This window comes from Vipera ursinii (assembly GCF_947247035.1).
Source record: "Vipera ursinii genome assembly, chromosome: 2".
In the NCBI taxonomy this organism is placed as follows: Eukaryota; Metazoa; Chordata; class Lepidosauria; order Squamata; family Viperidae; genus Vipera; species Vipera ursinii.
Genome location: NC_139513.1, coordinates 250,199,314 through 250,212,531, shown reverse-complemented (window position 1 = coordinate 250,212,531; position 13,218 = coordinate 250,199,314). Strand labels below are relative to the sequence as shown.

Genomic DNA, 13,218 nt, shown 5'->3' with positions numbered 1-13,218 from the left:
TATGGATGTGACCAGAGTTTCTCCAAATACGGTACATCACCTGGAACCATCTGCTTAGGCCAGACGAGAACCTGCCAGGAAGCACTGTATTACCATGTGAGCATAGGACACTTGTACCATTTCACATTCAGAGCAACTGCTTCAGCTAAAAACACTTCAAATTCAAAATAAATTGCGTCTCTATAAATTGTGTCTCTATAAATTTCCCTGCATAGTCAAAATTGCTAATTTTCATACCACTTCCATTTTCTGTGTACAATTTTAGTAACTCCATTCTGGCGGCAAATCATTATGGAGGCATTGTTTGAAATGAAAGCCACACAGTTCTCTAGATTTAGTCCCAAATTAGATATTTTCAATGGTTTCTTTTTCAGCAGCTGCACAGCACAGAGAGCTACAGACACATTCAGAAAGGGAGTCTTAACAGAAGGCTGACTTTTCAAAGACAGAATTAGAAGAATACTTCTGTGCCAGAACTACTGTATAATTGTATTTATAAATTCCCCAAGAGTTTGTTCTTGTCATTGGAGTATAAAAGTAGCTCACTTGAGTGTTGGCCGCATTCTCTATTTCTTGGCTATGGGGGATGACTGGAAACACTGCCTACCAGTTTACTGAAACTGTCATTCACAGAAAAAGGCAAATTACACTGCGGTAAAATACCCTTGTACTTACCCAGCAACTTGGAAACTCGGCTTTAAAGCCTCTCATCAACCTGCTTTTTCTGCTGTTGCTCAGGGGTCCTATCTAAATGTCTCTGTAAAAAAGCAAGGGGGTGGGTGGGTGGAGGAAGATTCATCAGAATAGCCTGGGGGTGGGGAAAAGAGGGGATATGATATCCCCTTACTCTCATGGAGAATGTCCCAATTTGGCAAACAGATCTTCAAGGAATGTGGTTTTTGTTGTAACTTCCAAGAGAAGAAAGAATGAAAATAATTGACCACAGGGTCTGACCTAGTTTAGTCTTATTCAGTCAATTTTATTATTTGGATATAACTTGCTTTGTACCTGTACCGGCAAGAGCTACTGCTACCTGGCCACATTGACTCATACAGACAGCAATCACCTGTACATGGGGCTAAGTGCCCGCGCGTGTACACGAAAACCACAATCAAGTGTAGTTTCAGAGGAGGTCTTGGCAAAGAAAAGAAAGAAGTCCTCTTGTCGCCCCTGACATGCCACCCACTCATCCTGTCCGGGCGTGCACATCTGTCAGCGGCTCCAGCGGTTGGCTTCAGAGAAGCTCTTTGGAGGTCCCCTTTCGTTCCCTTCCTACCGTTCTCGTCGAGAACGGGGGAGCCGCTTTCTTTGCCCTGCAAGGCGAGGAGATTCCCCGCCGCCGCGTCCGGCCTCTCAGACCAAGCCTTGGCCTCCTAATCTCACTCGAAGCCTCTTCGCAAAGGCGGCGGCGGCGACTCTGAGGAAAAACAAACATTTCCCCCTCCCAGCAGGCAGGGAAAGCAGGGCCGCCGCCGGTACATATTTGGGTTTGGGAGAGGCGGAGCGGCGAGCTGGCAGGGGAAGGGCTTAGGGCGGGCCTGGGCAACTCGGGGGTGGGCCCTGGCTCTTCTTGGCTCGTCGTCAGAAAGGCAGCGATCGCCACCGTCTACTCCAATCCGGGAGGAAAAACCCCCGGAGGAGGTCGCGGAGCAGTTGGAGAAGGCGGCGGAGAGGCAACAGCGGGCTGGGCGGTGAGTAGCTGGAGAGGGCGGCTGAAGAGCGTCTCCCGCGAGCTCAGCGGAGGACAAGTTGCGCCAGGGCTCCGCTCCAGGGCCAGGCGGGCGGGCGGCGGCGGCAGCAATTCCCGTTTGCTCCGCGGGCCATCTCGCCGCTCCTTTCCGGACTCCTGGTCGACTCCCGTGTTTTTCGCCCTCGTCCTCACGGTGGGGTTTGCTTGTTCTGCACTCTCTTCTTCGCTCGATCCAGCCCTCCCGGGCAGCTTTTTGCTCGTTTTTCCTTCCTTCCTTCCTCTCCTCTCCTGTCCCCTCCCGGTGCCTTTTCTTTCTCTCTGGACCTCGCCGCGTCCGGGTTTCCCGCCGGGCACCTGCCTCTTCTCGCCTCCTCCCTCCCTCCCGCCCGCTTTTGTCTACTTGGGAACGTGCGCTTTTTCTCGTCGGCTCCTTCCCCGGCCGAGAGCGGTTCCGGCGCTGCAGCTTTTTCGGCTTTTGCTGTTTGGAACAACTTTTTTTTTTTTTTTTACCCCTTGCATCTTGGAAGGTGCCCGGCCAGAGCTGGATTGCGAGAGCAAACTTGGGCGCTGCCCTGTCGTTTGTTGCGAAGGGAACGTAAGAATCGGGTACGTGGGGCATCCCCGAGTCGGAAGCGGCTGAGCTAATTTGGCTGTCCTCCCTCCCTCCCTCCCTCCGCCGCCCGCCCCATCCCCCTCTCGTCTAAGCCGGCGATTAGGAGGCTTTGGGAGGCTGCTTGGTTCCGAGGTAGCCTGGACGAGGTGGAGATCGGCGGCCGCGAAGATCCTTGGGAGCTGCGGCGACTGAGTGAGTGAAAGATTCCTCCGGTAGATAAACCCCGCTTTGGTAGTGAGGGATTTTATCTCTTGCCGAATTTTCGTTTCTGTTTTGCTTGCTTTTTTTTTTTTGGCCCCCTTTCTATTTACGATTCGCCTAAGGCAGCGTTTTCCAACCTTAGGAACTTGAAGATGCGGGACTTCAACTCCCAGAATTCCCCAGCCAGCATAGCTGGCTGGGGAATTCTGGGAGTTGAAGTCCACGCATCTTCAAGTTCCTAAGGTTGGGAAACGCTGGCCTAAGGGGGAACGACAGCGGGTTTTGTCACAGCAAACTCTCCCCACACACACACACTCCCCGCTTCCCTCCCGCTAGAATAGATTTGAGTGAGCCAGCCCGGAGTGACGAGTTGTGTTTTTGTGTGTGTGTGTTTTTTTTTTTTTTTTGGTCTCCTTCAAGTTTTCTATCCCGTCTTTTCTTAATTGACGCCGGATGGTGCCGAAACGCTCCTTTGGCGCTTTTGGAGTGCACGTCACTCGATGTTTTTTGTCCTTGCTCGGTTTGGCGAAGGCGCCTGTACATGAGACTGGGATTCGAGAGGACCTGTGGTACCAAAGCTGTTCTGTAGCGGTCATTTGTCTAATTAGGGGAAAGTGATGCTTGTGGCTTTTAAGTCATGTGCGCGTTGTTCTGACCTTATTAACTGTTCTTGCGGTAACAATAGGGTGAGAGTGGATCGCAGTGTGCCAAAGGAACCGAGTGAGAGTGGATCGCAGTGTGCCAAAGGAACCGACTCGCCAGACATGGAGTTGGCTTGTCTGAAAGTTAACATATAAGAAAGGTCAGGAGAAATGCAGAAAATAGAACTTTTGGAAAAGAGGGGAAGAGTTCCTGGTTTCTGTTTTATCTCTGATCCGCTTACTTCTCCAACTGCTTGCCCACTTTATTTCTGTCTCTCACTTTTAAAGTGGCTTTTTCTGCCGTCAAGCCAATTACGACGCTGAGCAGCTACATTTATTATGGCTTGGTTCCTAACTTTATGGTGATATACTTTTAAACATATCACTTTCTATTATTTCTTCCAACAGTGGTGTTTTTGGTTTCAGACTATGGAGGGAAGTAAGCTATTGTCATTGTGCTTTCTGAGACTTCGGCAGGCATGGCATTATGAGAATATTACTTTTAGTATTGCAGTGTTTAACTTCGAGGTAAACATGCAACATCTTACACTTAATTATAGATTGAATTGTGCTGTTTTTCTGCATATTATATCAAGAACCATGTAGTAAGAAAATAAAATTTTGGCAAATGAGAGGTTCCCTAAAATGCTGTAAGTATAATTCTTTGAATTACATTTTTAGATTATAGGGCAAGCCTGGTTACCTTTTCCAGAATTCTGCATTATAAGTCTTACTGACTTTTAGAAGAATGGATTCTCATAATGTCTTTGAATGGGATAAGGAGAGCTAAAATGATATAATCCACAAAATGTATTGCTGCTTCCTATGCAGGTTTGATTTTTGAAATATTTTATTAACAGACAATGAAATAATGAACATAGTGCAGGATTGGCATAATTTACTTAAGATAAAGCATTGTTGTTTGTTATATGTTGTTTTTGGTGATTTGCGGCTGCACAAATTTGATAAATATAGGAGACACATTGCTTCATAAACTTCATTGCACTGTTGAGACTATAACTTCTCAGTGGAAGTAATGGTTTCAAGAACATTGAATTTGTGGTTGCTATTTGATTTCTAGATAAGTACTACTCATAAATATTGAAATATGTTTTTAGTGTTCAACTTGACCTTTTGGAGCATATAATGATTATATGTAATTTGCTCATAAAAGGTGGTCTTACATGAGCATTTTTATTTATTCATCCATTCATTGAATTTCTTTGAATCAAAATCACACTTTAAAGGCCTCTGTAAAGTGAAGCTAGGCATTCAATTCAACAAATGCTGTAGGATCAGTGATGCTGACATAAGCATATACTATTCTGTTTATCTTATAACAATTTTCATATTATTATACAATGAACATTCAGATGACATTTTAGAAATAGTGATGCTAGTAATTCTCTCCCAGATTTGGAGTAGGTCGGAAAATCCAAATATGGGTGCCATTCTATATTGGAAAACTTTTGTATAAAGCAGATCTCCAAATAGTTTTCTTATTTTAGTCATACTTAGCTTTTAGGAAGTAGATTACAAGGCACATTAATACAGCTTCGCAGCTTACTGTCTGAATAGTATATTGTGCAGTTTATCACCATTAATTTAAGGATTTTAAAGCACCAGCTAATTTTAAAGGTTTAGCTAAAGGGAAAAGAAAGGCAACAGGGTAGCTGATGCTGTTTCAGAGGTTATATGAACCACTTATTACTAATATTAGGAATTTTAACTCTTCTTGGGGTTATTAGAAAGAAGTATATTGATTGTATCATGACCAAAGCATATCCAGCATGTCTATATGTTTGTTTGTTTGTTTGTTTTGCTTTATGGTAGGACATTGAAGAGAGCAACTTTGACGTAGTGGTTAAGATACCAGACTAGAAACCAGGAGACTATGACTTCTAGACCTGCTTTAGGCATAAAACCAGGGTGACTTTGGGCCAGTCGCTCTCTCCAGTCCTAGGAAGAAGGCAGTGGTGAACTGCTTCCGAAAATTTTGCCAAGAAAACCACTGGAGTAAACACTGACTCAAAGGCACAAAATAAATATTGCTGAACATTTTGTACTATAAAAAGAAAAGGGATCTCTTGCTTGCTTGTACTCCATGATGAACAAGCTGGAATAAAATTTAGCTTCTTAATCTTGCTATCAACTCCTATTAATTTTGCAACTTTTTTTTAAAAAAATACAAAGCTGTTTGTTATTATTTATTCATGCCTATTTTCTTCAAATTGAGTTTTCCTTAGAAAGTCAAACTTGTTTTTTGACCAAGGGCTTGTTTCAGGATACTTTATTATAGAATATATTATCTGACTTCTATACATCTTTTGTTGACATTGACCAACTTTATTAGCATTTTTTCTAATCGTATCAAGATGAATTTCATCTTATGGCTAACTAGGCCACCTTGTATATAAGCAGATGTTCTTTCACTGTATGGGTAATTTTGTAAGTAGGCCCATGTTATGTGTTAATAGGTCTGTAAGGCACACTTAACGGTATAATTCTAGTGCTGAATGCTACCAAGTTATGAATTCTGTATTCTGTAATGTACATTTTAAAGTTGTTCATGTTAAAGAATTTGAATTAAAGAGGTTTTAACAATTACTGTCTCCCAAAGTGGATTTTCTACATCCATAAGATGTACAGAAAAGGACAACAAAAATGAGCAAAGATCTGGATCAATTCCTTGAAGAAAATATATCATTTAAATCTTTTTAGCATAGAAAAAAAGATAAGTGATAGAACTGTATAAAATGGAAATGGTGAAGAGGAAGAGGTTTCTCTCTTCCTTTCTCCTAATCCCCATAATACTAAAAGGGTATTAAAGGCATTAAAAACAATTACTACATGGCACATGGAATTTGATACCTTCAGATAAAGTCATGAGCACCAATGTGTTATAACTGAAATTGGAATTAGACAAATTCATGAAAAATTAAATTATACTACTGATTGATGATCGCTAACCATAGCAGTTTTCCAAATTTGACTATGTTAAGATGTGTAGATGACAACTCCCAGAATTCTCCTAGAAGCATGCTGGCTGGGGAATTCTGGGAGTTAAAGTCCACATATCTTAAAGTTGCCAAGTTTAAAAAAGACCAAACTAGAGAATCATAGGCAGGATACTTTCCCGTAGTGCTTGCTGGTAAACACTGGTAAGAAAGCATTGTTAATCTCCTGTCCTTCATTTGCATTTGTCATGACATCTGTTGGACAATGCTGAAATAAATCATCCTTAATTGTGATGCTTTCTTTGCAAGTTAGTTCTGACCTAGCCAAAAAAAAAAAACTAAAAAGGGAGAAATACTCAATTTTTAAATAATTAAAAAAAGATGTCTTGAGGAAATTTGTGTGCAGTCATACTTTTCATAAAGTTTTAATAATTTGTCAGCTGATTTATTCTTTCGATCGGTGGTCCCCAACCTTTTGGGAACCAGGGACCGGTAACGTGGAGAGAGGTTTTTCCGTGGACCAGAGGGTTTGTGGTTTTGTGTGCTGCCTGCATCTCGCAGATGGGGATTTGCTTGTTTGTGCGGACTGATTGCTGGCATACCGTGGCCTGGTACTGGTCCATGGACCGAGGGTTGGGGACCACTGCTTTAGATAATTCAGTGTCACTTAGCTTAGTTCACTAGCCCATTTGTATGAATGTGTCTTTCAAAAGTCATATAATTGCAGTCATATAATTGCCAGTTGACTACCTCTAAGCCTTGAATTGCAGTTGTCTGTCTGCCTGCTATCCTCCTTCTCTCCCTTCCCATTCCTTCCCGAATCTCAGCTTGGGATAAAGGAGGAAAGTTTAACAAATAGACAAAATCTTATTGATTGGTCAGTACAAAAGTGATCAAGAACATCCTTGTGCAGTGTTGATCAAACTTGGCAACTTGTAATATGTGTGACCTCAACTCCCAGAACTCTCCAGCCACCATGAATTCTGAGAATTGAAACCCACATACCTTAAAAGTTGCCAAATTTTAAAAATACTGTATTCCATCATCCACAATCAAATTACTGTTGTATGAAACTCCTAGTATAATCTGTTTGAGCCTGTTGTTAAGAGATACAAATTCAATCACCTAGCACAGTGATGGCGTACCTTTTAGAGACTGAATGCCCAAACTGCAACCCAAAACCCATTTATGTATCGTCGGGTGCTGGGTGGGCATGGCCCATTGAGTGGGTGTGGTCCATTGGGTGGGCGTGGCTGCGGTGATAACGACAGACTGGGTGGGACTAAATAGTTCAAAAAATCAATTCCAACTTTGCAAGATCTTTTTTTTCCCCGTTGAAATCGATTGATTGAACCTTTTTTTTTTTTTGCACATGGCGGCAGAGGCCTAAAGCGAAAAAGTTTTATAAAACCCAGCTGAAGGCCTAGGACTGGGCCGACGGTGTGCGTACCCTCAGAGAGGGCTCTGTGTGCCACCTGTGGCATGAGTGCCATATGTTCGCCACCACGGACCTAGCATATAGTCAGTTTTATTTATTTGAACATTTAGGGCATTTCACAAAAATAAAATAGTCGTCATGGGTTTGTTTTACTTGAAGAGTACTTTGTAGGAGAGAATAGCTGCAGATAATGCCTATCAGCAGTCTCTGTTCTAATATGTCATCTTTTTTCTATACCTGCTTCCCAGGGCAAACATCTGAGGTCCAGTTTTGATCTAATTTCCAATTGCCAGAGATATAGGCCTAAATAAGATAAAAATTCACATTTTGTACCTTCATGCACATAAAATGCAGCTTCCACATTTGTAGTGATGGAAAAAGAATGTATTTCTTTAAAGAATTGTTAATTTCTTTCTCGTCTTTTATTTTAAAATAAAATAGCAAACTGGTAATTGGGGGATGGATTTATAGCCAGCTGCATATGTAGGCTTTTGACCTCACATTGTTGCTCTTCCCTTGCCCTAGGATAGCATTCTAGCTTCTGATGTGTAAGAATGTACAACTTCAGTCAGCTGTCAACCTTGCAGCTTCTGATTAGTTCTGTCAATCTGATGTCAGTTTCGGGCCCAGCAAAGTACTTACAAGAAGAAATGCTGTGACTTAAATATTACATGCTTCAGACAGGTGAAAAGGCAGTTATCTTCTAAACCCTGAAGCTCTTGTCAAGTTTCATTTTATATGGCTAGGAGAATTTCACATAATGGAACCAGTGCCTTAAAATAGGCATGGGGTAGTATGTACAGTGTGATGCTGTGCTATATACAAAGTAATTCTCCTATACCTCACATGAAGTTTAATTAATTAAAATGCTCTTTTCTGACCTTGCAACTTTAAATTATGTTTATTAGCCCTACCAACTCCAGCTCCATAGCATGTAGCCAGGGTAGAATTGAGAAGTGAGAATTGTGGTAAGGACAACAAGTTGATGAATACACTGCATAAAGAATGAGTATTGGCCATTTTAGATTATTAAGGCATTAAAATAAAGTTTAGTATATTGCTAATCTGACATCTTTGAAGTTACATATTATTTTATTGAGTTGTTACATTTACACATAGACATACTGTATATAGAGCTCATTAGCCTTATGTCTTCGCTTAGGTCTGAAAATTAGTACTAATTTTTATTTTTAGCTTTAGACTTTTTCTATCATCCTTTTATCTTGATTCCTGGCCTAACAGTTATAATAAACTTTTCAGGTGATGGGATCTGTACAACAATAGCTCTGTGAGCTACGATTGGCTAAGAGAGAAGGATTTGATTCCACATAACATCCTAAGCTGTGATTTAAGAAAATGTGTTTCTTTGACTTGTATGAGTGACTTGTATGAGTGCTTAGTTTATAGCAACAATGGGTGGCACACAAATTAAAAACAAGCATAAAATCAAAACCAACGGACAACCAAGGCTGTTAGTTGATCTGCAGTGGCTCCTAGACATGGACCATTCAACATTCTAACCCAATGTCAGATATTGGCTTACCAAGTTGTGCAAATCCGGTCATTTAGTTTCTCAGTCACAACATATAGCTTAGCATGTGGAACACAATAATGAGTGAGAATGTAACAAACGTATAACACAGTAGGCCAGTGTGCATAATATCTTCCCATCCTCTTGTTTCAGTGTGCTCCCCATTTAAGATTTTTTTACCTGATTCAGCTACTAGATGCACATCTGTGCTTGCTTTTGAAACATGTTTGGGTTCTAACCGTGTGTGTCCACAGAAGAATGTGAAAATGACAGAACACACATGGACAGATGGTGTCTTTTTTATATTGTGATGTTATGTGTAATAAGTAAGGAGCAGATCTTGTGTTTCGATGTTATGATACACATTTTCTCAAACAAAATCCCCTGTTAGTGTGAATGCTCATGTTTCTAACATTGCTTTATTGAAGATTTCAGTACTGCAGTTGTTTATCTTCTCTTTGTTTTGTTTTAAGTAGTTTTAAAAAGAAAATCTGCTCTTCCTCTCTGCTGAGTTTTTAGAACAACTTTAAGATATGTAGATTTCACCTCCCAGAATTCCCCGGCCAGCATAGATGTATGGCAGACTTGAAAAGTATAGATCCATAATTTGAATTATTTCTCTGCGATATTATCAACAGAATAATTTGTGATGGTCTGTTAAATGAACTATTAAAGGACTGGAATGAATTCATACTTATGTTACTCCTGAATGAATAGCTGTATGGATAATTATCTGAACCATTCAGCGTAAGCCTTTTATTTCTTTATGATTAAGAAAAATCTGAATTGTCTTTTGTCCTAATATTCAGAATTACATCTAATTTTGCTAAAGTTAAGCAGGTATTCTTTGTTTGTTTGGATAATTTTTTTTAGTCAGGTGTAATAAAAGTAAGCTGGTTGTTCGACAAAAATAATCTTACATAGTCTAAGATCAATATTTAGTTATATACTACTAAATTTTTCTTGTCTGATACTTTGTAACCTTCAGTTGAGTTGAAATGCTGCAAAAATATTTCAACAAAGGTGCTTCAAGTGGGCTAATGTACAGACCTGTTACTCCCAGGGGAATTAAATGTTGGAAATTTTTTGTTGCCTTAGTGTGGCTGCAGTGCTGCTGTTCAGTACTGGTACCACCGTCAACTGCTGTCGCGTGATCCTCACTTTCAAATTCCCTGACAATTTTGCACAAATTGATGGGGAACTCAGAAGGAGCCAATATGATTTCCAATGCTCCTACACTCCTTGCCATCTTCCCACTAACAAAGTTTTGCTCATGGGAAACTTGCAGGGAGAAAGTCAGTGGAAAAATGGTCCAATCCTTGTGTTCACTTGTCAGCCACTTGTGTTCTCTCTCACTTCCTCTCAGCCATCATTGACCATTTATCTGCCTACTGTGAAGGGGAGGGAGGGAGGAAGGAGAAAAGAGGATGGAGTGAGGTACATACCTGTTGCTGGGAAGGGGAGAGAGGGAAGGAGGGGGAAAAAGAAGGAAAAATGAGAAAGAGCTAGAGAGGGGAAGAAGTGTGAAAAGAACAGGCAGAGACAAAGAGAGAAGGAGGGAGGGAGAAAGGAAGCAAGGGAGAGAGAAATGAAACAAAGGAGGGAAGGAGAAAGAAAAAAAGGAAAAGAGAGAAGAAAGGAAGATTTCCGACTCTCACTGCCAACTTCCCATAAAAAAAACATATGGAAGCTGACAGCATGTTAGAAATTATTCCCACTGATTTGGCCATGCATGGTCATTCTGCTTCCCTGCTTAGGTAAGAAAATATTTCTGAAATTATGATCCAGTGGGTACAGAATTTTGCTGTAAACTGTAGTATTTCTCTTTTGAGTTTTATTTCTCTTTTGTCGAGTTATTTTAACTCACTCAAAACCATTCTGTTTGCATTTCGGGATCAATGTTTCTGTAATGCTTCCTGATGGTGGGGGTGATGATGATATCCATTTATATCTTACCCTTGGTGATTCTATGGTCCAGATGTTTCCACATCTCTTGATCTTGCACTACTACTTCTTTGAGTTTTTCTATGGGTCAGCTTTTATGGTATCCAGCCACTATGTTGTTTGATGGCCTGGTTTCCTTTTATTGCTCACTCTTCCAAACATAATTGCTTTCTCCAATGAATTCCTCCGCTGACATGGCCAAAATAAGTGAGACACAGGTTTGTGATTTTTCCTTCCAGTAATATGTTTGGCTCCAATATTTGGTCATTTTTGCTGTTCAGGGACTATGCAGGAGCATTCTCCAGCACCACAGCTCAAATGTGTTGATTTTCTTACTGTTTTGCTTTTTTAAGGCCCAACTTCACAACTATAGGTTGCTATGGAGAACACAATAGAGTAGGCTAACCTACATTTGGTTGCCAAACTGATGTCCTTGCTTTTCCATATTTGGCTCATATTCATCATTGCTGTGTGACTTAATGTAATCCAATGTTTTATTTCTGGGTTGCATTCACCACTTTGAGGTACTGTATCTGTGACCATAGAAAAGTGAGGTTTTTCCACGTATCTATCTCTTCACCATTTCCATTTCTTGCAGTGGTCATGAGTTGGTTTTTTTGATGTTCAGAAAGAGACCAAAATTCTCACTTTCTTCTTTGATTTTCTTGATCATATGTTCCAGGCCTTCTTCGGTTTCTGAGAGAAGAGTTGTATCGTCAGCATGTAGAAGATTGTTGATGTTTCTTCCTCCAGTCTTTACCCCCATTTTTGATTCTTCAAGATCTCACTTTCTCTCAGTTATGAGATTCAGCTGGTTTGCACCGGTTTGCCAGAACCGATACCTAATTTTTTGTTTTCAGCGAATCTGTGTTTTCCGGAACATGTCTGGTTTCATTCAACTTCCTTCAAGGCGGGGAAAAAAACCCCTCCCCAAAAGTTCAAGAGCGGAGTGATGGAAACCAAATGGAGATGTGGCACCTTTGATCATGTCACTCAGGCAAAAATTAGGTGCTGCTTCTCAGAGGTAATTGCAGGAATAGATGCTTCATCTCTCTAGTTTCCCAATTGGTGCATATAGGAAAGGGGATGAGGCCACCAAGTGTTAGCTGGAGTTGTGGCTAAGAGAATTATTTTAATCCCACCACTGCTCACGATCATTTCTTAATGGTACTGAACTCAAGCTATTCTTCCAAACTTTGTGTTTTGAGTCTTTGTATTTTCTGATGAGTATGTAGGAAATGGGGGGTGAGGTGTTACCCCCTGTAGATAGGGCCTGCAACTTGGGCGTCCTCCTGGACTCACGGCTCAGTTTGGAAGATCATATAGGAGCCGTGGCCAGGGGGGCTTTTGCCCAGGTTCGCCTGGTGCGCCGGTTGCGGCCCTATCTGGACCGAGATGCCCTACGTACTGTCACTCATGCGCTTGTGACCTCCCGGATAGACTACTGCAATGCTCTCTACATGGGGCTGCCCTTGAGGACCACTCGGAGACTTCAGCTGGTGCAGAATGTGGCCGCGCGAGTTGTGATGGGGGTCTCCCGATACTCCCATGTAACACCTCTTCTCCGCGAGCTGCATTGGCTTCCAGTTGCCCTCCGGGTGAGATTCAAGGTGCTGGTGATGACCTATAAAGCCCTAAATGGCATGGGTCCAGATTATCTTAGGGAGCACCTGTTGCCAGCGTCAACTTCCCATCGTCCTGTGTGCTCCCACAGGGAAGGCCTCTTCAGGGTCCTGCCGGTCAAGGATTGCCGATGGGTGATTCCCAGGGGGAGAGCATTCTCAGTGGGCGCACCTGCCCTATGGAATCAGCTGACGGTGGAACTCCAGATCGACCCCGACCTTCGCTCGTTTCGCCGGGACCTAAAAACCTGGCTATTTGAGCTGGCCAGCCTGGACTGAGGGGTTTTTAAGGTTTTAAATTTAATTTTAAAGTGTTGGGGCTATTAATTTAATTGTATTTTAATCTGTATATTGTATCTCTTTTTTAATTTGCCCTGTAAACTGCCCTGAGTCCTTCAGGAAAAGGGCAGTATATAAATCAAAATAAATAAATAAATAAATAAATAAATAAATAAATAAATAAATAAATAAATAAGACTACTGTAATGATTTGTGGTTTGGGCTTATAATCCCACATAGGTGTTAAAAGAATAATGGAATAGCACATTTCTTATTTATTTTCCTTTCTGGAATGGCCCATA

The 13,218-nt window shown here is 41.4% G+C and overlaps 1 protein-coding gene across 6 annotated transcripts in view; it reads left to right on the top strand.

Annotated features, from left to right (window-relative positions):
• The first annotated feature begins 1,580 nt into the window (after positions 1-1,580).
• Positions 1,581-13,218, top strand: part of PAM (peptidylglycine alpha-amidating monooxygenase) — a 159,304-nt gene continuing 147,666 nt past the window's right edge. For 4 of the 6 annotated variants that reach the window (XM_083354552.1, XM_083354550.1, XM_083354549.1 and 1 more), the window contains exon 1: positions 1,581-1,691. The gene's annotated coding sequence lies outside the window, so the exon portion shown is untranslated. Of the gene's footprint in view, positions 1,692-1,864; positions 1,884-2,478; positions 2,496-13,218 lie in introns of those variants that run through there. The other 2 variants (XM_083354547.1, XM_083354548.1) reach the window with 2 other exon arrangements.